Below are 24,461 nucleotides of genomic sequence, written 5' to 3'. Positions count from 1 at the left end.
TACTGCTACCTAATCAACTAAGATGAGGACTGAGAATTAATCATTGGATTTAGTCAAGGCATGTCTTTGGTTACATTGAGAGAAACAATTTTACTACAGTCCGAAGTGTGGAAGCCTGCTTAGGAGGAGTTAAAGAATGAGAGGAGAAGAATTAAAGCCAGGGCTATAGGTAACATTTTTAAGGAATTCTCATATAAAGAAAAATGGGGAAATGGGTTCCATAGTGGTAAAAGGATCTGCAGTTAAGAGACAGGTTTTAAGATTAAGAGCATATTATTTATAGATATGAAAGATCTAGTAGAAAGAGGAAAATCAAATGATGAAGAATACAGAAAAAAGATTTGCTGGATGATATCCTTGAATAGATGAGTGGGAATAGGACCCGTTGAAGGCATTGGCTTTAGCTGGGAGCAAGGATGAATCTTATATAATGTGAGAGGAAAGGCAGAATATGTGGGCACTGACATAAGTTGGTGGGCACATGTAGGTAGAATAATATAAAATTTTTTTGCTTATGTTTTCTCAGCAAGGTCATTGGCTGAGCTTGAGGATGGGGGAGGGTTGTTGGAACATTGAGGAGAAAGAAGATAAGAAATTCTCATCTGGAAATGAGCAGTATCCATTGTTATTATCTTCCTGTAGGAGGCAAGGGCTCCCAACTTATTCATTACATCCAAGAGCTCAAGACTCCTGCTCTGATTGGCCCAGGCTTGATACTAGCCTGTAATGTCGAGAGAACTTGGCTGGCACTATTATGCCTAAACAAAGCCATTTCTTACTTTCTCTTTTGTTCATGTGGTGGTCATGTGCTTAGGGGAATCTGAGTCTTTTCCCTGACCAAGGCTGTTAATCTTGGTTAGTGTGAGCCAATCAAGATAGTTTTATTTTCTTGGCCAGCAATTCTTTTAGGTACAAACATGTGTTACAATTCTGACCAATAATATTTGACAGGACATCTGCTGGTAGTCTCTTAGAAAAGATTTTCCTTTCTGATAACAAGAGAATCATGGAAGGAATGTTTCTTCTGTTTCTTTTATTTGCTGTGTGTGTTGAAACTGGATCTGCAGCAGCCATGTTTTACAGGACTAAGGGTGGCCCACAGGCTGAAGAAGGCAGTTCTGTAATGAGTCCCTGAACCACTGAATTCAATCCTGGAGCCTGCCTGCCTGCAGACTTCTTAATACGTGAAATATTGTAGGCCGGTCGCGGTGGCTCATGGTTGTAATCCCAGCACTTTGGGAGGCCGAGGCGGGCGGATCACGAGGTCAGGAGATCGAGACCACGGTGAAACCCTGTCTCTACTAAGAATACAAAAAATTAGCCGGGCGTGGTGGCGGGCACCTGTAGTCCCAGCTACTCAGAGAGGCTGAGGCAGGAGAATGGCATGAACCCGGGAGGCGGAGCTTGCAGTGAGCCGAGATTGTGCCACTGCACTCCAGCCTGGGCGGCAGAGCAAGACTCCATCTCAAAAAAAAAAAAAAAATTGTTATATATTTTCCTTATTGATTATGCCTTTTTTTGTTGGTTCGTCTATGATTTAGAGTGGGAAGAACTGTGATGCATAGATCATCAGCAAAATAGATGCAGAATTCAGCTCGGGACCATTGAGAACACAAATTCAATTCAGTGCAATATAGATACAATGAGAACAATGTACCAGGCACAGTATTAGACACAGAAGAATAAAACTTCCTCACCGTGAATATCTTATGACAAATATATATGTGTGTGCATTGTAAACTGGGGATAATAAAAATAGCAAAATTACTATTCTAGAAAGCAGAATATGTTTAGTGCCTTGAAAGAGATATAGGAAGTCAAAGAAGATAGTGACAACATCCATTTGGAGAAACTGGGTTAGTGTCAATCAAGGAAGTAAGGACTAGAAAATAGGGAACAGTAGGCCTGGCAAGGTGGCTCGTGCCTGTAATCCTAGCATTTTGGGAGACTGAGGCAGGCGAATCACTCGAGGCCAGGAGTTCGAGACCAGCCTGGACAACATGGTGAAACCCCATCTCTATTAAAATACAAAAATTAGCCAGATGTGGTGGTGCACACCTGTAATCGCAGCTATTAAGGAGGCTGAGGTACGAGAATCACTTGAATCTGGGAAGTGGAGGTTGCAGTGAGCTGAGATCGTGCCACTGCACTCCAGCCTAGGTGACAGAATGAGACTCTGTCTCCAAAAAAAAAGAAAGAAAGAAAGAAGGAAAGAAAGAAAAGAAAATAAGGAATAGCAATAATAAACATACAGGCAAGAAAATGGACTGGTCTGAAAAACTTCGTGGTAAGATTGGTTTGGCTGACTTACAGAGTGTGGAGGGGGTAATGAAAATAATGTTGGAAAATTATATTGGGTCAGGATTTGAGAGGCCTTAAATGGTAGGCCAAGAAATATGGGTTTGCTTAGGTTGGAAATGGCAGCCCCTAGAGACTTTTTTTTTTTTTTTTTTAATAGGAAAGTAACATGGTCAGAGCTGAGTCTGGGAAGAGTCATCTTTAGCAGGGGGGCCGAAGGCATTTCTTTTTTATCCAATAATAACTAATTGTTTTAGTCATTTACCACACCCTCAGTATATGCAGATGTTTAATATGAACACATCTGAAGCCTCAGCAAGAATAAACAAGAGAGAACTACATTCTTAGACCCAAGGAATGAGAGGCAGCATCAAGACAGAGAATCTGCCTTGGCCTCAGGCAAGCCTCTTCAGCCGTTTTCTCTGTGTCCCACCCACTTCATTTAGGCTCCCTGGAACTTCAGAGAGCCCTCATTCCAATTTAAATCTTCCCCCAGAGTCCAAATTTGCACGAGGACAGTAGTTCTATTTCTCTGGTCTCCAACAGGTTTTTTTTTTTTTTTTTTTTTTTTGGAGACAGGGTCTTGCTCTGCTGCCCATGCTGGAGTGCAGTGGCGCAAATCATAGCTCACTGCAGCCTCAATCTCAGCTCAGGCGATCCTCCCACCTCAGCCTCACGAGTATCTGGGATTACAGATGCATTCCACCATACTTGGCTAATTTTCTTTTAATTTATTTTTTTGGTCGAGACAAGGTCTTGCCATATTGCCCAGACTGGTCTCAAACTCCTGGGCTCCAGCAATCCTCCCACCTGGGCCTCCCAAAGTGCTGAGATTACAGGCCTGAACCACCACACCCAGACCTTCAACATTTTCATACAGTGGGACTCCTCCAATCAGTGATGGTACCCTTTGCAGAACACCATGAAATATTGATATATTTAAATCCAAAATACTGCCTATGAATTAGCACAAAATTACATATTTAGCTACTTTGTGCTTAAGTTGCCTACAAATGTTAAATTTGGGCCGGGCGCGGTGGCTCACACCTGTAATCCCAGCACTCTGGGAGGCTGAGGCTGGCAGATCACGAGGTCAAGAATTTGAGACCAGCCTGGCCAACATGGTAAAACCCTGTCTCTACTAAGAATACAAAAACTAGCCAGGCGTGGTGGCACGTGCCTATAATCCCAGCCAGTTGGGAAGCTGAGGCAGGAGAATTGCTTGGACCCAGGAGGCAGAGGTTGCAGTGAGCCGAGATTGCGCCACTGCACTCCAGCCCGGGCAACAGAGCAAGACTCCGTCTCGGGGAAAAAAAAAGTTAAATTTAATTAAACTTACAGACACTAACACATAATATAAAACCACAACCGTAAGCCCAAACACCTGTCCATAGAAAAAAGCTGTCAAACTAAGCACTGTCGGCGATGTCTGGGTCCATTAATATTCATTTGTTACTTGCTAATTCTTTCTGTCATCTGCTAGCACTGGCCAGTGGACAAGGAATAACAGGTGCCAAAGATTTAATAAAAATGTAGAGAGAGAAAACTAAAAGCTGAAGATACTCTACCCATTAACTTAATTTTTCTGGGAATTAGTATATTTATTCATTCAAAAAAGATTGATTGAGCAGCTACTGTGTGGCAGGCACCATGCTAAGGAGAGGAGACACGAAGTGAGGTATAGTCCTGTCTTCCAGAGATGTCTAGGAGGGGAGACAGCCAAGAAATGCTAACGAGCAAACGGAAAGTGAGTATTAAGGTGGAAGTGATGCAGGGCCCTCCAGAGCTCTGGGGTTAGAGAGGGCTTCAGAGAGGATATCATAAGAGGTAAGTTTTTTTTCTGAGAGGCAGTGTCTCACTCTGTTACTCAGGCTAGAGTGCAGTAGTGCGATCATAGCTCACTGTAACCTCAAAACTCCTGGGCTCAAGCAATCCTCCTGGGTCGGCCTCCCAACATGCTAGCTTTACACACCTGTTAGAGGTAAGCCTGGAAGATAGATTCAAAGTATCTAAGCCAGTGCTTCTCAGAGTATGGGGTTTCACAGAGCAGCAAATTGTCTGTGGAATTGGCGGTCGGGGTTATCAGGACTGAGAGAAGGTTATCAACTTTTACATTTGTGAAATAATGTTTATTGAGAATATCATCCACCATTATTATAATTTTATAGAAGAAAGGACATTTTCAAACCAAAAAGAAAAAAAGAAAAAGAAATAAAATGGACATAACATCAGGCAAAAATGAAGTGTCCTTCAATCGGTATGAATTTAGTTTTGTGAAGAACACATTACATTGTCCTTATTTGTCTTGTTTCAGGGAGAGAAGCTGGAGAAGGTGCCACGGGCAGAGTAAAGGGACATGGGCAGAAGTCCTGAGGCATCTGGTCTTCATTTTTTCCCTGAGGCTGAGGTTCTAGCCACTCTGGGTTTGGAGAAGCAGAGCCAACAACCTGTCCCTAGGGTCACATGATCTTCCTTGGCCCTAGGCACTGTGTCCTGGGGAGTAGGAGGAGTGAGCAGGACTTTCACCATAAAAAGATACCAAAGATTATATTTTATGACTACATTGGTATAAGGAAGACTATAATCTTTGACCTCCAAAAGTTTATTATTTTTCTTCTGACATTAAAACAAAGTAAAACCTTTTTCTGGACCCCTAAAAGTGTTGTGTGCCTAAGATATGCCCGTTCTAAACTTTAGGCGGCGTGCAGTAGGGTGGGGTCCCAAAAGTCTTCCTTATCACCATAATCCCCTCCCCATTCTGCCTGTGGAGATGTCTGGCCCTGCTTGGGGAGCAAGGATCATATTAGAGGAATACATACTTGAGGAATAAATTCACAACATGGCCAAATACCACAGAGGTGTGCGCATCTGGAGATGAGCACAGTCAGGACTGGACACTACAGGGGGTGAAGGGCCACTTGCCAATGGCTGGTAGGTCCTGCTGGCCACATGAAGCCCCAGGGACAGGAAGCAGCAAGGACCTGCCCTGTCTGGAAACTCTGCCAGATGGCCTAGCATCCCGGCTTGGTCTGCTCTGCATTTTATCAGCCAGGGCCAGAACCAGCCTTTCATAATTCAGAGCCCCTTGGGACCCTGTCCCAAATACTGCCTCTAATGTGGACTTGATTCACTAAGGCTTAACTTTAATCTGTCCTTTTTTGTCCAAGCCTCAGGGGTGTGTGTGTGCGTGTGTGTGTGTGTGTGTGTGTGTGATGTTCACATGATAAGGAAGAAATAACCGGCATTTCTTCTCCTTCTTTCTGCTCAAAGGATGTCTTATCTAGGATATGCAGGGCTGGAGAGCAGGGACAATGGTCATTTAAATGCAGGGGCCTTTGAGATCACTGGTAGGAAGATAGTGAAGAGAGAAAATTAGACTGGGAGGGAGAAGGAAAGGGAGTGAGGGAGGAGACACAGTAGGAACACACAGCAGGGGACCAGTTAATGTTTTTGAAAGAATGATGCAATCCTGACAAACATTTGTACTCTGATATGCTATCCTAGGCTCCCCAGTTTGGCCTAGGTAGAAGTCAAAAAACAAATGCAGGCTGGGCACGGTGGCTCACACCTGTAATCCCAGGACTTTGGGAGGCTGAGGCAGATGGATCACTTGAGGTCAGGAGTTCAAGACCAGACTGGCCAACATGGTAGAACCCTGTGTCTACTAAAAATACAAAAATTACTAGCTGGTGGTTGTAATGGGCGCCTGTAATCCCAGCTACTCAGGAGGCTGAGGCAGGAGAATCGCTTGAACCCAGGAGGTGGAGGTTGCAGTGAGCCAAGATCACGCCACTGCACTCCAGCCTGGGAGACAGAGCAAGACTCTGTCTCAAAAAGCTAAAACAAGGCCAGGCTCGGTGGCTCGCGCCTGTAATCCCAGCACTTTGGGAGGCTGTGGCAGGTGGATCATTTGAGGTCAAGAGTTCAAGACCCGCCTGGGCAACATGGTGAAACCCCATCTCTACTAAAAATACAAAAATTAGCTGGGCGTGGTGGCGCGTGCCTGTAATCCCAGCTACTTGGGAGGCTAAGGCAAGAGAATCTCTTGAGCCTGGGAGGTGGAGGTTGAAGTGAGCTGAGATCACGCCACTGCACTCCAGCCTGGGCGACAGATTGAGACTCTGTCTCAAAATAAATAAATAAATAAAAATAACACACTTCTAAAATATTATCACACTAAAATAATTTAGCATTGATGCAATAGCATTCTTTGATATATAGTCCAGCTATCTAAAAATATCTGTTTTATAGTGTTTTAATAATCCAGGATCCACTCAACTTTACTCATTGAAAATTGATTGTTATATCTTCTTAGTTTCCCTCAACCTAAAAGAATCTTCTGCCTCTATTTACTATTTATTTTGTGTTAAGGATACTGGCATGTACTTTAATTTAATTTATTTTTTATTTTGAGACCCTGTTGCTCAGGCTGGAGTGCACTGCAGCCTTGACCTCCTGGACTCAAGCAGTTCTCCCACCTCAGCCTCCCGAATAGCTGGGACCGCAGGCCCACACCACCATGCCCAGCTAATTTCTTTGTTTTCTCTAGAGACAGGGTCTCATTATGTTGCCCAGGCTGGTCTTGAACTCCTGAGCTCAAGCAATCCTCCTGCCTCAGCCTCCCAAAGTGCTAGGATTACAGGCGTGAGCCACCACGCCTGACCAACACTAGCATTATTAGAGTTCACTGGTTGTCTTGTTGAACATCCCACAATCTAGATTTTGCTGATAGTTTCCTCATGATGATATTTAGGCTAAATGCTTGAGGCAAGAACACTCTGCAGATGTTACTGTGTGCTTCCTGCTGCACATATCAGGAGGCCCTTCATGTTTATGATGCTCAGTTATTTGGTTAAGGAGATATCCATCAGATCTCTCCATTGTAAAGATACCTTTTGACCTTTGTAATTAATAGTCACACTGTGGATGTTTAAACTGTTTTTGGGGGCAAAAGTCATCTACTTTTCCTGCAAAAACCATCTTTCTTCCATTGTCTCATCAAAAACCCCACTGCCAGTATGGTGTGCTTATGGCTGACACGAGCATCCAAGAGGCTGCTCTTACAGCATGAAGATTCATGATTGTCATCGTTAATAACCATAACATTTCCTAATGTCTAGTAGCATTTTACAGTTTATAGAGCATTTTTGCACATGTTGCAGCTTTTGATTTTCCCCAAATTTCCTTTTCATTGTCCAAGAAGTAAGACTGCTTAGAATCATTCACTCGTTCATTCACCCATCCATTCATCCAGACCACATGCCAGCCACTGGTCCAGAAGCCAGGGCTTTCATAAGTGAATGAAGGGATCAGATCTAGGTGGGGAGACCAACAGGCAATCTCTTCCCAAACAGTGTCACTGCAATGGTAAGACAAGCTCTGGGGTAGAGAACATGGGGATGAAAGGAACCAGCTGAAAAGAGAAGCACAGAGAAGTAGAAACTGAGGCTCCAGCCTGCCCTATCCACTGTCAGATAAGAAACTCTATTTCTCTCCTTTCTGAAGCACTATGAGTTGGGTTTTCTGTTTCCTGCAGCCAAGTGCATCCTAACTGATACTCTCAATGTTCTCACATCACAGGTGAGGAAATGAAGTCCCCAGAAGTAAAATGATTTTGCCAAATGACACTCAGCTAGCAAATGCCCAAGATGGTTCTTGATCATGGGTGCTTGATTCTAAGTCCCTCACTTGTGTCCTAGGGGAAGAGTCAGGAAGAGCCCCTGTTGTCTGAGTCTTGATGGACTCCCTGGCTCTCCTCTTCTGCACACAGTTCAGAGATGGCTAGACAGAAGGAAGATGCCCAGTAACACTTACTCAGGTGCTCTGAATGCTGGTCACTTCCCCGTTGGTGGCTAAGTGGTGGGCATTTCAGGATACAGAGCACTTTCATTAAGTTTAGCACTATTCACATGGACAGATAGTGGGTGTGCATGTTCAATCAACCCAAATAGATGAACATACTGTCTGAAGGCCACAAAGTGCCCCATGAATAATTCCCTGTAAATACACATCCAGTGCCCACACTTCAGAGAGACTGATTGAATGTGTAAAAGACTGAATGGCTCAGGGAACAAGAATTAATGGATGGAAGGAATCTATCGTGGTTGAGGTCAAAGAGTAGGCTCAATGTAGCAGAGAGCCAGGCTCACCAGCCTGCTGTGAATTTGAAGTAGGGGGGCAATTAGGCATGAGCTATTTGTAGACAGAAGGAAAAACGGTGAACTAAATGGCTTAGGCTTAGTTCCATGTGCAGGCTGGATGCAGAGGACTGTCATCCTCAATACAGGCTGCAAAATGATGCCAAGGGTCATGCTGGTAGAGGGCAGGGCCCAGTGTTGGCAACATTTAAAGTACAACTTCTGAGCTTTAAAAGAGACATTGTATATATAGATCAACAAGGTCAAGAATTCTAAAATCCTGACTGCTGATTGTCCCACTTCACCTTAAGTAATTTTGCTAGATAATGCTGATGCAGCCTGTATTTGTGGTGTGTGTGTGTGTATGTGTGTGCGTGTGTATGTGTGTGTGTGTGTGTGTGTGTGTGTGTGTAGGGGAGGTAGTAAGAGGGAAAAAAATGTGGCATTTTTGCAAGCATTTGCCTTTTTTTTAGTCATTTTTTTCTTGCTGTTCTCCACCCCTACAATAAGCTGAGCCAGTGTAAGTTACAATTTATTAGCTGGTTGCTATGGGTTACACCAGTGCTCCACAGATATTCCCTTCAGAAATAGTAACATTTAATGTAATGTAAAACAGAACTACTGTATCACTACTTGCTTGGCTTCTGCTGGCTTGCAATATTATATCCTTCCCTGCTGAGCTTGAAGCCTCAGGAAATTAGCTGGTGCCATTATTTTATGGTGATGATGGGTGTCCGCGATACCCCCCTTGTTTCATGAAAAAGACAGCCTGAAAACCGAGGGTGTCTGCAGGACCTGGGGTGCCAACTTGCAGTGCCATGCAGTGCCCAGAGACTGTTTGTTTCATCTGCCTGTTCATTATTTAAGGCAGTCTTCTCAAAGCTGAGTCCCTGTGGGCCCGGGGCCAGTTACCATTTCAGGGAGGCTAGTTGCAACTACCAATGAATTTTATTTATTCTGCCATCTGTATAATATTTGTGGCAGGCTGGTTAACAAAAATTTGTGGGCTGGTAAATTTTCAGGCTAATTTAACTGTAAGAGTGATTTGAAGGGGAAAGGTTAGAAGATGGTGACCCTGAGTAAAGCCATTCAAGTTCAAATAAACAGAATAGAAGAGAAACGGGTGTTTTCAGGCCACCCACATTCTCTCTTTTCTGCCTGCTCTCTCCATTGCCCACCCACCTAAACACTAGCCCTCTCACAGTACACCTTTTCCTACCTGTGTGCTCAGTCTCTTCTCTCGCCTGCCCACGGAGATGTGCTTTCTTTTATGGGCAGGACACTGGGTTGCTCTACAGACTGTGCTTCCCTAACAGGGTCCACTAGTGTAGGAGGAGTGCTAGGGTGGTAAACAGAATGTGGGCTCTGGATGATCTAGGTTCAAAGCCTGGCTCTGCCACTTTCTGGCTGTGTGAACTTGGACAAGTTCCTTGACCCTTTGAAGCCTCCGTTTCCATATTATAAAATGGGATAACCATATTTACCTTGTGTGCATATTGTTAAGGATCTGAGGGTGCAGTGTCTGTGTAATCACTTAGCACAGTGCCTGGCCCATTGTAAAAAGTGGTCTTGCCTACTCTGCGATGTGGGATATTGTTGTTCCCGCTGCCTGAGAGACTCTTGGTCCTCCTGGGTGTCTCCTGCTTTTCATTCAAGACTCAGCTCAGACACAACCTCTTGTGAAACCAGCTTAGATACCCTCCTGCCTGTCCTCTTTCAAGCCATGTCCCTGCTGCTCTTTGCCGCTGCCGTGACACCTCTGCATGCCTCTGTTGTAATGGGTCCATGCTAGATTGTCATTCTCTGTTGATAAGTCTTCCTCCCACTGGACTCTGAGCTTCTTTGGGGTTGGCAGCTTGCCTTTCTGATCTCTCTTCCTAGTGCAGTGCCCGCACACATAAGTTTTCAATGAAGTTTGCTGGGTGTATGAATGAAGTAAAGAAAAAACTAATTCATTAATTCATGTTTACCTACAGTATACCTGGTGGATAAAAGCCATGGCTCTATTCTACAGGCCGGTGGCAGCCACCAGGACTAAGGGACACTGTATGCCATAGTTTCTATCATTCAAATGCATTTGGCTGTAAACTAACAAAAGATGCAACTCACATTGGCTTAATAAGAAGAAAATTTATTATGCTCCATAACAAGAAATCCAGAGGTATGCAAGCTCCAGAGTTGGTTAATTTAGTTCTTCAGTAATGTCATAGAAGACCCAGTTTCTTCCGGCTCGCACCCTAGCTATCTTCGTCAGGTTGCACTTTTCCTCACAGTAACTCTCCTCAGAGTGAGAAGTGAGGCACAGCTGTACTACGCAGATCTAATCCAGATAATATGACAGTGCCTGCTTCTCTTTTTATAAAGGGGAAAACCTCTTTTAGAACCCCCGGACCTACATAGTAGACTTCTGCTCATAGTTTTGGTCAGAACTAAGTCATGGGTCCTTTTAAAAAACCAGTTATTAGCACAGGGAAAGAGAATACTATGAACAGCTTAGGGCAAACACGTGGTCATGAATAGGACATGTTGCCAAGCAGATTGAAGTTATGTTAGGAAGGGAGAAGTGCAGGGATACAGTTACGTTGGATAAGCAGCCACACAGCTTGCTGCTGTGTGCATTTATTCATTTATTCATTCAACGGATACTATCTATCATATACCCAGCATTGTGCTGAAGGTTGTGGACAGTAGTGAACAAGAGAGACAAGATCCCTCCCCTGCCAGGCCTTCCCCTAACCCCCTGCCCTTTGAGATGGAGAGGGTGTCCAGGCCTCCCCACTTCACCCTCTGAGGTGGGGAGGCATCCAGGGCCTCGCAGCTCAGCATGGGACTGACAGGCTTGCCCTGACCTCTCACAGGCATGAACACTGCTGTCTGGGCCGTGACACACATGGGCATTTATGTGGGCACCAAAGTCTTCCTCATCTACGAGGTAAGGCCAAGGTGAGCTCTGTGTATGTGGGGAGCAGGAGCCTCCTGGGGTGCAGGCTGGGGTCTGGGCTGTGTGGGTCACCCTGGGAGCCTTCAGATGACCCTGGTGGAGCTAATGTTCCAGACGTTCCCATAGGGAAAGAGATGGTGGCCATGTAAACAAATAAACAAGATCCTTGTAGAGTGCCGTAACTATCGTAAGGAAATCAGCAGAGCAGTGGACGGAGTGTGAACAGCGCCTGCACTGGAGGTGGACATGGAAGGTCCTTCTGAGAAGGTAACGTTTGATGAAGTAGGGAGCAACAAGTCCAGTGCAGATCAAGAGAGAGGACTCCAAGCAGAGCCAACAGCAAGTGCAAAGGCCCCAAGGCAGGAACGAGGTGGCTATGTGGCTGGAGCAAAGTCTGTGCCTAATGACTGATCAAAAGTTGCTTCTGGCACCCAGCCTGGCTCCTGCCCCAAGCTGAAAACAGATCACCAGCAACAACTCTAGCTTCCCAAGCCTCTCCTGCCTAGACATGCAGCTCCACCCAGGTCAGAGGCACAGCTGCAGGGACCACAGAACAATGGGCTTAGCTCTGTGAAGACAGGAAAAGCCACCATGGTTTTGACAAAGAACCCAGGAATGGCGTTAAAGACTTCTTTGGGCAGTGTCCAATTTATGTAGCAATTTTGTTGGCCACATCTACGGAGGTATAAAAAGACAGATATAAGGCAAGGATGGAACTACTTTCTTTATGTGTGTTGATATCCCTTCCCCACGCTCCTGTACACCTCATAGCTCCCGCAGCGTCGTGGGTGATCCCAGTGGCTCCTATTTCACCTGGAGGCAGGACAGTGCTGCTGCCACATGTGGCAGCTCTGCCAGGGGCTGAGGAGGCAGAGACTGTAATTCTCAGTTTGGTGTAATAATCCCTACCACTTTTCTGCAGCTGAGTTTCTGGGTGAGCATAAGTTCACTGGCAGCCTGGGTCCCCAATCTTATTCCCCTCCAGGCCCGGTAGCTCTTCTTTCTTGCAGTGAAAACCTCTCCGAGGGTTTTAATGATCCTGCCCAGTTCTGGCCTGCCACACCCATCACAGCCTGGTCAGTCCAGAGATCGCTGAGTCCTCCTGCTTCCTCTGTCAGCAGTGACATCAGGCATCCTCCCTAGGCTTCCTCTGGAAACGGGTCCCTTTTTGTCCGCCTTCCAGGTAGCCTTTTCCCCAGAATGTTGTTACTGGATTCATTTGATATCTTGTTTTCCTTTGAAGCTTTTGTGAAACTTGCGTAGGCTCATGGAGCATCCAGATGAGGCAACGTCACCATCAGTCCTCCTTCCCTGGCTCATTGCCTCAGGAAACCAACCTGGTAGGTGTTTCTGAGACTCCCAGTTTCTATAGAAGTCCCTGGGGATTTCTCACTCAAATCTGCAAAGTGCCTAGTCTTCCTGGACTTTTGGCTCTAGGCAGTTTGCTTGGAAGTATTGAAGGAGAGTAGCTCCCTGACCCCCATGTGATAATATTATAGGGCCTCAGAGCAGGGTTGTTTGGCATTCTAGGGGCTGGGAGATTGGCGAGACACCCCAGATGTCTGCTTGACTTCAGGGTGGCTGATTACAGTAGAGTCCACCACCCTAGACCCGGAACCGCAGCTTCCTCTGACTTGCAACTGTGCTGCTGCCTGGGACAGATTCCTTTCTTCTTAAAGTTGAAATTTCTCTTAAGGAGTCCATATTTGGGTTTTGTCCCTAACCACCCCACCTCCCCAACTCCCTGTCCTAGCTAGACTGACCATGTCTCCTGACTTTCAGTCTGGGTCTCCATTCACTGTGCCTTCTGCCCTTGTCCCTTTTGAATTTTATAAAAGGTCCTTTACATTCAAGAGCCTCCTCTTTCTGTTCCCCTGCCCACCCTCTACCTTGTAGAACTTCTGATAAGATGCCTAGGCCATAAGTGGCATTCTTGGGCTGTCTTGAGTGTGAAGACACCTTTGTGGCTAGCCTCCTTGAGCATATATGGGGGATCAACACATATTTATTGAATCAGACTAGGGCGTAATTTTCCTTTTTTTGTGTGTGAGATGGAGTTTTGCTACTTTTGCCCAGGCTGGAGTGCGATGGTGCAATCTCGGCTCACCACAACCTCTGCCTCCTGGGTTCAAGCGATTCTACTGCCTCAGCCTCCCGAGTAGCTGGGATTACAGGTGCCTGCCACCACGCCCAGCTAATTTTGTATTTTTAGTAGAGATGGGTTTCTCCATGTTGGTCAGGCTGGTCTCAAACTTCCAACCTCAGGTGATCTGCCCACCTTGGCCTCCCAAAGTGCTGGGATTACAGGTGTGAGCCACCATGCCGGGCCAATTTTCGTTTTTTTAATTCTCCAATAGTATATTAATAGAACTACTGTGAAAATAAAAGTGCATATTTTCCACTTAAATAATTAGATTAAATCAACTTAGACTGTTATTCTTCCTGCAGGACTTACAGCTTATAATGGGTTAAAAAGCACTGTGACTGTTGGCCGGATGTGGTGGCTCACGCCTGTAATCCCACCATTTTGGAAGGCTGAGGTGGGCGGATCACGAGGTCAGGAGATCGAAACCATCCTGGCTAACACGGTGAAACCCCGTCTCTACTAAAAAAAAAATACAAAAAATTAGCCGGGCGTGGTAGCAAGCGCCTGTAGTCCCAGCTACTCAGGAGGCTGAGGCAGGAGAATGGCATGAACCCGGGAGGTGGAGCTTGCAGTGAGCTGAGATCGCGCCACTGCACTCCAGCCTGGGCGACAGAGCAAGACTCTGTCTCAAAAAAAAAAAAAAGCACTGTGACTGTGGCCATTTAACATGAACTTCAGAAAGTGTTCTCCATACCATATTTTGGGAAAAGCTGCATGAAGGTGGATGCATGGAAAATCGAAGGCTTGCCTGATCCCCTACCAGGGAATCCTGGTTCTCTGGGGAAGCCAGAGCTATGACTGGTCTCCAGGACAGGAATGTGCCTGCTCACTGGTGAAAGTGCCTGTCTGTGGCCTCAGGGCCTCTGTGAGGCAGGGCAGAGCTCCTGTCCCTGCATGAGCACACTTGGGGCTTCTGGAGTGGCTGAGACACTTATGCTCCCTGCTTCCTGCTTCCTGGAGCAGAATTTAAGAAAGACTACTGGGCTTTTGCCTCAGGAGACCAGACAAAACAAAACCTGCTTTCAGAGGGGCATTCTTCTGATTTTTCCTTCAAGTGGAATTGCGACTGTAGGTTTGGGTTTGAACACTGAATTTCAATTTTGTACACACACACCAAGAGGCCTCAGGGCAATGGGGGTGTTTGAAATGAACACCAGCCCAAGTCCTCTACCTGCCAAGTGTTCGATTAAGCTGCTTAGGTCTGTTTCCACCATCCTGTCTTTCAAATATTTATGTGGCAGATTATAGGCAAGCTTCAAAGGCAAGGAAATGCAAATCTGTTCTATAAATCATGGAATAACACAGCTGCTGTCTTCCTCAGTGTGACAGCTTACGAATGCCAGCATTTCTGTCTGCAGAAGGGGTGGTGGGAGTGGGCTTCTCGAGTGCAGCCAGGCCTGTGTGCGTGCCAGTGTGTGTGTGTGTGTGTGTGTGTGTGTTGGGGGTAGGGAAGAGAGTAGGGCGTTCTAATAATATTTGCATTTTTGCAAAACAGCAGTTTTTTTGTTTTTTAAATTTCCCAGCAGTTAAGGAGTTAATTTATTTTGCTAATCTTAAAGAACTGTGGAGGGATAAAACCTCACCTGGGATCTGAGGCATCCAGAAAACTAGAGATGAAAATGGCTTTCAGTTTTGGGGAAATATACCTAGAACATGAAGTAAGGGGAGAGAAGTCAACAGCAATAACTTTGGGGATTCCAAAATGAATTTAATTTAGTGTAAATGAATAAAAAGGAAATTGTGCATTGCAAATACTTATGCAAATTAAGTTTTGCCCCCAGGGTCTTAACAATCTGCCAGTGTAGCCCCCAGTGTGCCAAAGATTAGACTTTTGTGGGCTCTTTTCGGCTGTTGCCATGAACACATCGATTTGGTACATTGGTGTTCAGTGACACATTAACATCCATCAAGACCAACACTGGGGTTTATGGTCCTTGCCCAGCAGCTGGTTTTGGCCTGGTGTCATTCTGAGGAAAAACCTGGGAAAGCTGCAGTCAACAGGGTGCAGGGGCCCAAAGGAAGATGGTGTATAAGACAAAATGAGTGGGGATAAGGTTTGCCATGTATTAGTCAGGATTCTGTTGCAAGTGACTCAAACTCACTTAGGCAACAGGGGGAATTTTCTGGGTCACTGAAGGGAACATTGAATAACCAAATCATGGGAAAGGAACGAAAGTAATTGGGCTTGGGAACAGTTGGAACAAAAACTGGAACACTGCTAGGACTGTCTTCCATCACCTGTCTTTACTTTTTCTCTCTACTGGCTCTGAACATGGCTGCATATTAGGGCTAGTAGATTTTGTGCCTAACGACTTTTCCTATTGTAAAGACTGTTTTGCACCTGACAACTTTTGTCTCTGTAGAATCCTAGTTTGAATAATCCCAGAGAAGAAATTCACGACTGGTTGAGCTGGGATCGGGTGTCCATGCCTGAACCAATCAACTGTAGGAAGAGGACAGAGAGTCACATAAAAACATGGCAGCTCTTATGGTAGTCGTATTGATGATGGGAGGCTTTCCTAAAAAAAAAAAAAAAGGAGTGGGGAAGCTTTGGAAAGACAGTCCAGTAAGCATCTACTACATTCTAGAGAGCGCTGGAAAAAAGACCAAAGAAGGCAAAGAAAGGGGGCCAGGAAAGATGGTGTGATGAATGAGTTGCATGTTGGAATTCATTGATTGACTCCTTGAAATTCAGTATTCCGTAGGGTTCCTTAATGACGCTAAATGCTCCTGGTTCTTCTATTTTTCTGATAGCTCTCATTCTGTCTCCTTGATTGTTCTGGATCCTTCTCTTCTCTGCATTGAGAATCTCCTCAAGATTACAGGCCCTTAGTTATGTATCTTTCCTCTAGAGAAGACAAATAGCTTCTTTCCAACTGCATAAACAGTATTCCCTGTCAGGACCCTCCTCTTACCTTCCAGAAGAAATCTACACTTGGATTTCCTTTAGTCACATTTAATGCTTTTCTAAAAAGGTGTGGTTCCTGAAGCAGTCACATCAGAATCACCTGGAAGCTGATTGGAAATGCAGAATCTTGGGCCTTGTCCCAAAACTGCTGAATCAGAATCTGCATTCTAACAAGATGACCAGGTACTTTGTAAATCCATTAGTTTGGAAAGCACCACTTTAAGCAATTAGAAATGGAACTCATAATCAATCTGCTCTCAATGGCGAAATAAATGTTTTTTCACAATTTTCCTACCAGGTCAATGGCAACCCTGTCTAAAAACCCAGATTCACAACAACTCTCAAAATTACTTTTCCAATACTTTCTTGTCTTCATTACCTATGTCCAATCTATCACCAATTTGAACCTATTAATTCCACTGTCCAATTGGTCTGTTTTTCCTAACCATGCCTTCCTCACTTTCTGCAGGCTCTGATAGATGCATTTGCCAGTCAGCCTCCTCATTTAAAAAATGGGTCAAATAATGCTTGTAATGTCTCATATACATATTTACATACAATACAAATTTAATGTGTAATTATCCTCATCCTGGTAGGACTGGTTTTCCACTATGGCTTTGTACACAGTTGTAAGGGATATTGCAAATAACATATTACTAACCATAAAGTGCCAAAATCTATGAACAATTTTGGTTTTAAATAAATTAGAAGGGATTAAATATTATTTCTAAAATTATTTTCCTTATCTGCACTTTAATATGCTATAATGAGTAACAGAGAAATTGGTGAAATACCTGGCAGGCCGGGAATTATAGATAGGAGTGTCTTACATATAAGCATCGTGTATCACAGAGGTCAGCAAACTCTTTCTGTGAAAGGCCAGATAGGATTTTAGGCCTTCTGGGCCATATGGTTCCTGTTACAACTACTCAACTCTACCATCATAAAGAGGAAGCAGCCAGAGTCAATACTTCTTGATTACTGTAGCTTTAAAGTAAGTCTTGAAATCAAATTAAATCCTTCAGTTTTGAACTTCTTTTTCAAAATTGTTTTGGCTAACATAGGCTGTTTTCATTTCTTACAAATTTTAGGTTCAGTATAACAATTGCTTAAAGAAAAAATGCCTGCTGGGATTTTGATTGGGGTTGCATATAATCTATATATCAATGTGTGAGAATGGACAGCATAACAATATTGAGTTTTCCAATTCACAAACAGGTATGTGTCTCCACTTTTTAAATGTCTTTAATTTCTTTCAGTAGTTTTTCTGTAGTTTTTAGCATAGGTCCTATACATGCTTAGTTAAATTAATTCCAAAATATTATCTATTTCTGATGCTATTGTAAATGATGTTTTACATTTTAATGTCTCACTTATTTGTTGCTTGTATACAGAAATACAATTGATTTTTTATGTTTGACTTTGTATTCTACAACCTTACTAAATTCACTTATTAATGTAGTAGCCATTCAGGGTAGACTTGTTAGTATTTTCTAGATAGAAAATTATGTACATGGCTGGGCATGGTGGCTCATGCCTGTAATCTTAGCACTTTGGGAGGCTGAGGTGGGAGGATTGCTTGAGGCCACGAGTTTGAGACCAACCTGGGCAACACAGCAAGACCTCATCTCTATTAACTAAAAGAAGAAAAGAAAAAAGAAATGAAAAGAAAATTGTGTACTATGTGAATAAAAAAAGTTTAACTTCTGTTTTTCTAATCTGTAAGATTTTTTTTTTTTTGGTCTTATTTTACTGGTGGGACACCAATATAATGTTGAATAGAAGAGAAAAAACATTCTCCCCTGGATCTCAATATTAATGGGAAAATGTTGAGTCTTTCAATATTAATCTACAGTATTTGCTTAGGTTTCTCATTGATTCCTTTATTAGGTTAAGATGGTTGTCTTTTATTCCTAGTTTACTGAGTTTTAAAAATCATAACAAGGCACTGAATTTCATCAGATGATTTTTCTGCATTGTTGTAAATGATCGTAGGATTTTTCTTTTTTATTCTATTAATGTGATGAATGACAATGATTGATTTTCAAATGTTAAATAAAGCTTGCAGGCCTGGAATAAACTCCATTCAGTCATGATGTATTATCATTTTAATTGTATTTCTGGATTCTAGTTGCTAATAGTTTGTTAAGAATTTTTTTATCTATGCTATGTTCATAAGAAATTAGACTATAACTTTCTTTTAATGTCTTTGTCTGGTTTTGTTATTAGAATAATGGTGACTTCATAAAATGAGTTGGGAAGTATTTCTTCCCCCTCTATTTTCTGAAAGATTTTGCTTAAGATTGGTATTATTTCCTTTTTAAATGTTTGATAGAATTCATTATTTAATCTATCTAGGCCTGGAGTCCACTTTGTCAGAAGATTTTAAGTTATAAATCCAATTTATTTAGGCTTAACATAGAATTGTTGAAATTTTCTATTTCTTCTAGTGTCAATTTGAGTTATTCATGTTTTCAAAGGAATTATCCATTTCAACTAAACTTTTTAATTGGTTGGCATAAGTGGTTCATAATATCCCCTTTTTATTTTTTAATGTCTATAAGACTTATAATGCTGTCCCTTCTTTTATTATTAATATTTATTTTTGTGTTTTTGCTTTTTCTTTCTTTATCTGTCTTGCTAGTATCCATTTTTTATTTTTAGGGGTTGTTTTCTCTTTAATGGAAAACAAAGCTTATTTTGAGGATTTTTTTCATTCATCAAACATTTGCTTGGAATTGATGACTGGCATAGTGTTGGGAGTTTGGTTGGGGAGGGACTACAAAAAGCAGAAGATAGTTTTTACTTTCTTGTTTTAAATTTTGTTCTATCAACTACTGAGAGAGGGTTATTAAAAATCTCAAACTATACTTTTGTATTTGTGTGTTTTTTCTTTCAGCTCTGTCAGTTTTTTCTTTGTGTATGTTCAAACTTTGTTATTAGGTGCTCATACATTGAATATTGTAAGTATTCTTGAGCAATTGACCCTTTTTTATGATGAACTATTTCCCTTTAATCTGCAAATATTTCTCTTTTTTTTCTTTTTTTTTTTTTGAGATGGAGTCTCGCTTTGTCGCCCAGACTGGAGTGCAGTGGCACGATCTTGGCTCACTGCAAGCTCTGCCTCCTGGGTTCACGCCATTCTCCTGCCTCAGCCTCCTGAGTAGCTGGGACTACAGGCACCCGCCACCACGCCTGGCTAATTTTTTGTATTTTTAGTAGAGATGGGGTTTCACCGTGTTAGCCAGGATGGTCTCCATCTCCTGACCTCCTGATCTGCCTGCCTCGGCCTCCTAAAGTGCTGGGATTACAGGCGTGAGCCACCGTGCCCAGCCTGGAAATATTTCTTATCGTGCAGTCTACTTTTTCTGATTTCAAAGTGGCCACTCTAGCTTTATAATTAATATTTGCCTGGTATATCTTCTGTTCTTTAACTTTTACCTGTATGTATCTTTGCATTAAAAAACTAAGCCTTGTAGAAAACATATAGTTGGATGTTGCTTTTCTACCAAGTATAATAGTATCTCTTAATAGATGATTTTGGTCCTACTATACTTTTCTACCAAGTATAATAGTACCTCTTAATAGATGATTTTGGTCCAGTTTTACCTAATACAATTATTGATATGGCTGTATTAAATCAGTTAACTATTGATTTATTGGTTTCATTTTTTCTTTGTTTTGTTTTCCTTTCTCTCTCCCTTCTTTTGAATTAAAAAATTTATTTTTTCATTTTATTTTCACTATTGTCTTATTAGCTATAACTTTTTTAATAGTTTGCTCTAGGGTTTATATAATGTATCTTTTATTAATTTTTTTCTTCTATAATGTAGAATCTGCTTTTAAATCTGCCTAGTGGGCTTTTTTAGATATTGGGGTATTTTTTAGCTTTAGATGGCTGATTTGTTTCTTTTTCTTTTTCTTTTCTTTTTTTTTTTTTGAGATGGAGTTTCACTCTTGTTGCCCAGGCTGAAGTGCAATGGCGCGCTCCCTGCTCACTGCAATCTCTGCCTCCCATGTTCAAGCGATTCTCCTGCCTCAGCCTCCCAAGTAGCTGGGATTACAGGGGCCTGACACCACACCCAGCTAATTTTTTCTATTTTTAGTAGAGACAGGTTTTACCATGTCGGCCAGGCTGGTCTTGAATGCCTGATCGCAGGTGATCCACCTGCCTCGGCCGTCCAAAGTTCTGGGATTACAGGCGTGAGCCACCATGCCTGGCCTGTTTCTTTTAATGATTTCCATTTACTTATTTATTATGTTCCTGTTTTCCCTTAATTGCTTGAACAAATTTATAATCGTTTTAAAGCCCTTGTTTGCTAATTGCATCTTTGTCATTTCTAGATCTGCTTCTATTGTCTGATTTTCCCTTTCATTATGGGTTACACTTCTTGTTCGTGGCATGTCTAATAATTTTGACTGGATACTGGCAATTGTGAATATTCCATTGTTGGCCTAAATTTTCTTGTGTTTCTTTAAAAATTATTGATTTTTGGCCAGGTGCGGTGGCTCACACCTGTAATCCCAGCACTTTGGGAGGCCAAGGCGGGCGGATCACGAGGTCAGGAGATCGAGACCATCTGGTTAACACGGTGAAACCCCGTCTCTACTAAAAATACAAAAAATTAGCCGGGCGAGGTGGCGGGCGCCTGTAGTCCCAGCTACTCGGGAGGCTGAGGCAGGAGAATGGCGTGAACCTCGGGGGGCGGAGCCTGCAGTGAGCCGAGATCATGCCACTGCACTCCAGCCTGGGCAGCAGCAAGACACCATTTCAAAAAAAAAAAAAAAAAAAATTATTGATTTTTGTTCTTGCAATAAATTAATTTCAGATCAGCTTTATCCCTTTGAGGCTTTTTTAGAAAGAGTCTAGAGTATCCTTTGCTCTAGGACTAGTTTAGCCCTACTAGTAAGACATACTCTTTCTGGGATTTCACCTGAATGCATCAAGTACCCAATGAGGTCTTTCCATTCTGGCTGGCCTGAACTTAAATATCTCCCAATCCTGTGGAAGCTCTGGTAGTTGCTCAGTTTATAGTTCCCCATAATTTATCTTTCCTTAATCATTTATTATTTCCCAGGGTTTATGGAGTTTCACTTTAAACATATACACCTTATTATTTAGCCAAAGATTCAAGAGGATCCTCTGCAGATTTCTGGAACTTATTCTGTGTTGCTCTTTCACTCTGCTACCGTCTCACAAGTTCCATCCGGCTGCCTCAGCCTTCCTGAACTCCAGTCTCTGACTTTTTGAGTCAATGAGACTGCCATACTCTGATTGAATTCCCCTTTCCTGCAACTGGTCCAGAAAATGCATTGAAATAAAAGGCTAGGGCTATGGCAGGGCTCACCTCACTTGTTACTCATCTCTCTGAGATCTCACACCTGAAATGCCTATTCTTCAATAACTGAAAATAACTATTTCAGATATTAATATTTTTGTGTAGTTTTCTAGTTGCTGACACTTGGTGGACTAGATGTGCACTAGTTACTTCGTTCTGACCATAAACAGTCTTATTAAAATTTAATTTTATGCTGTGTTTCATGAACATGCCTTTCCAGTCAATTTTCAGCTGATCCCTATATATAATTTGATGTTCTTCAGTGTATTTAGACCTTTCAGGCCTTCCTCAAATGCATTTTCCCCTTTCTTTCTATGCCTCACTCCTTTCAAAAGCTATTTCAAACTCACCTTTTCCAGAAAACCTCCTGTGATTAAACCATCCACCCTCTTTATTCACCCGCCCTTTGTTGTAATTTGTACTTCGTTTCTACTACATTAAATTGCACTTTTGGCCATGTAGTTTTGTTAAGTTTTTGGCAGTTATTTTGTGTGTGACTGTTTTGCTGATGATTATAAGCAGAAGCTTATAAATAGGAAAAGCCTGTCTTCCATTTATTCCCTTTGTTGCAAACCCACCTAATTCAACTGGCTGTTCCCAAGGTAAATATTGGTGACCCTCTATAGTTTGGTGGAGAGGCATTGTATTATGAAACAAATGAAGCTAAATATCAGAGCTCTCATGTGATGGACCACTTCCAAGGCCCTGGGAGGGTCCCCAGCCATCTGTTTACATGGTAGACAGTTTTATAAATTTTGCAAAGAACAGATTTGAACCACAATGGAATAAGGCACTCTCTCTTTCCATTATGAATTTCTTTCAGCCAGTCTCCCCTTTCAGGTGGTGGGGAGTGATTGTAAGCATTTTGGGGATCTAGTTAAGGAAAGTTGAGTTGGTGATACATTTAGCTGAAGTTTAGTGGGAGGTATTTATGTGGTTTGCAGACATTTCCATGTATAGTTAACTTATTCCTAGCTGTCCTGCGCAGGAATATTCTTACCACCCACGGGGCAAACTTACCAAGTGATATAACAGGAAGATACAGAACCAGAGCACCTATGAACATGAACCTATGCTATGGCACCCAGCACTGGATCCTTACAGGGAGCGGGGAAGAAACAAGGTTTTAACTGTGCAAAGCCAGAAACTAATCTCTGGAAGTGTCTTTCTATCAAGACGTAAACAATTCTAAGTGGAGGATTCTGTTCTCATCCATTTCTAATAAAGGACATTCTGTCAGGAGTGTGCTCTATATGCAGTGTATACAATTATAAATACTCCATGATGTTTTCTTTTGTGAAGATATTATGCAAAACTAAATTCATCAGAATTTTTCTGTTTATAGTGCACAACCTTGTGGAAGAACTACAAAGAGTGAACTTGTCTATTGAAGTTCCATATTGTATGAATCTTAAAAATTAACATGGAAAAAATTTTGATCAACCAAGTTAGAGGAAGCACCAAATTATTTTATTCTCTCTGTAGAAAGTATTACAACATGCTGGTGACATGAAGAGGCCATGAAAGAGGAAGCAGCAACAAACATAAGAAAATATATTACACAGCCATATCAACCATTAATTAATAGAAATACTGTGTTATTTGGGGGATTTTTGTGGTATTTGTAAACTTTTTAAAATTTGAAGTCATCGGCCAGGCACAGTGGCTCATGCCTGTAATCCCAGCACTTTGGGAGGGCGAGGCAGGTGGATCACCTGAGGTCAGGAGTTCAAGACCAGCTGCCAACATGGTGAAACCCCATCTCTACTGAAAATACAAAAATTACCCAGGCATGGTGGTGCATGCCTGTAATCCCAGCTACTCGGGAGGCTGAGGCAGGAGAATCTCTTGAACCCTGGAGGTGGAGGTTGCAGTGAGCTGAGATAATGCCACGGCACTACAGCCTGGGCAACAGAGAGAGACTCCATCCCCAAAAAAAAAATTTTTTTGAAGTCATTTTTTCTCATTCTGTCTAAACATTCATTTTCATAGATAATTTTGTATTTATAATTTTTAATACTTCTTTTTCAAAGAAGACCCTGAAGGTATGTAAGTCTCAGGCCCCACCAAAGTTGGATCCAACCTTGTGCAGGTGAGGATATTGGCTCTTCCCCTTCTTAACCTTGTTATCGGGTGATACGTTTTGGCTGTGTCCCCACCCAAATCTCACCTTGAATTGCAGCTCCCATAATTCCCACATGTTGTAGGAGGGACCTGGGGGGAGATAATTGAATCATGGGGGTGATTTCCCCCATACTGTTCTCATGGTGGTAAATAAGTCTCACAAGATCTGATGATTTTATAAGGGGTTTCTCCTTTCACTTGGCTCTCATTTTCTCTGTTGTCTGCTGCTTTGGTAAATATTAGCTGACCATCCCTGGAGTATGCATTCCCAATTACAGCAAGTTATCATCCCTTAGGTGCAGATTACATCTAAATAACATATACAAGCAAATCACACTGCCAGTGCTGAAGCATTTCAAAGTAAATTCAGACATACACAAAGTAAACAGAGAATATAACTTACCTATCTCTTCTGTTACAGTTGCTTTTTCATTGAGTCCTGTAGAGCTCAGGTTCCTGAGGAGGGTAGCAGAAGGGAAACTTCAATTACAGTATAACTGGTCTGATCTGTTCTACATATTCAAGTTCATGCTATTTTCTTTGTGATAAATAAAGAGTGTTCTGCTGC

General features: G+C 42.6%; 1 long non-coding RNA gene across 1 annotated transcript; it reads left to right on the top strand.

Annotated features, from left to right (window-relative positions):
- The first annotated feature begins 11,973 nt into the window (after positions 1–11,973).
- LOC116468344 (uncharacterized) lies at positions 11,974–24,461 on the top strand. The gene is made up of 4 exons (XR_004248028.1): positions 11,974–12,059; positions 12,620–12,716; positions 23,806–23,861; positions 24,315–24,461. It is a non-coding gene; the product is annotated as an uncharacterized LOC116468344 (long non-coding RNA).

Source organism: Hylobates moloch, unplaced genomic scaffold, assembly GCF_009828535.3.
Source record: "Hylobates moloch isolate HMO894 unplaced genomic scaffold, HMol_V3 SCAFFOLD_5, whole genome shotgun sequence".
In the NCBI taxonomy this organism is placed as follows: Eukaryota; Metazoa; Chordata; class Mammalia; order Primates; family Hylobatidae; genus Hylobates; species Hylobates moloch.
Note: the sequence above shows the minus strand (reverse complement) of the source record. Positions and strands in the feature narration are given on the sequence as shown.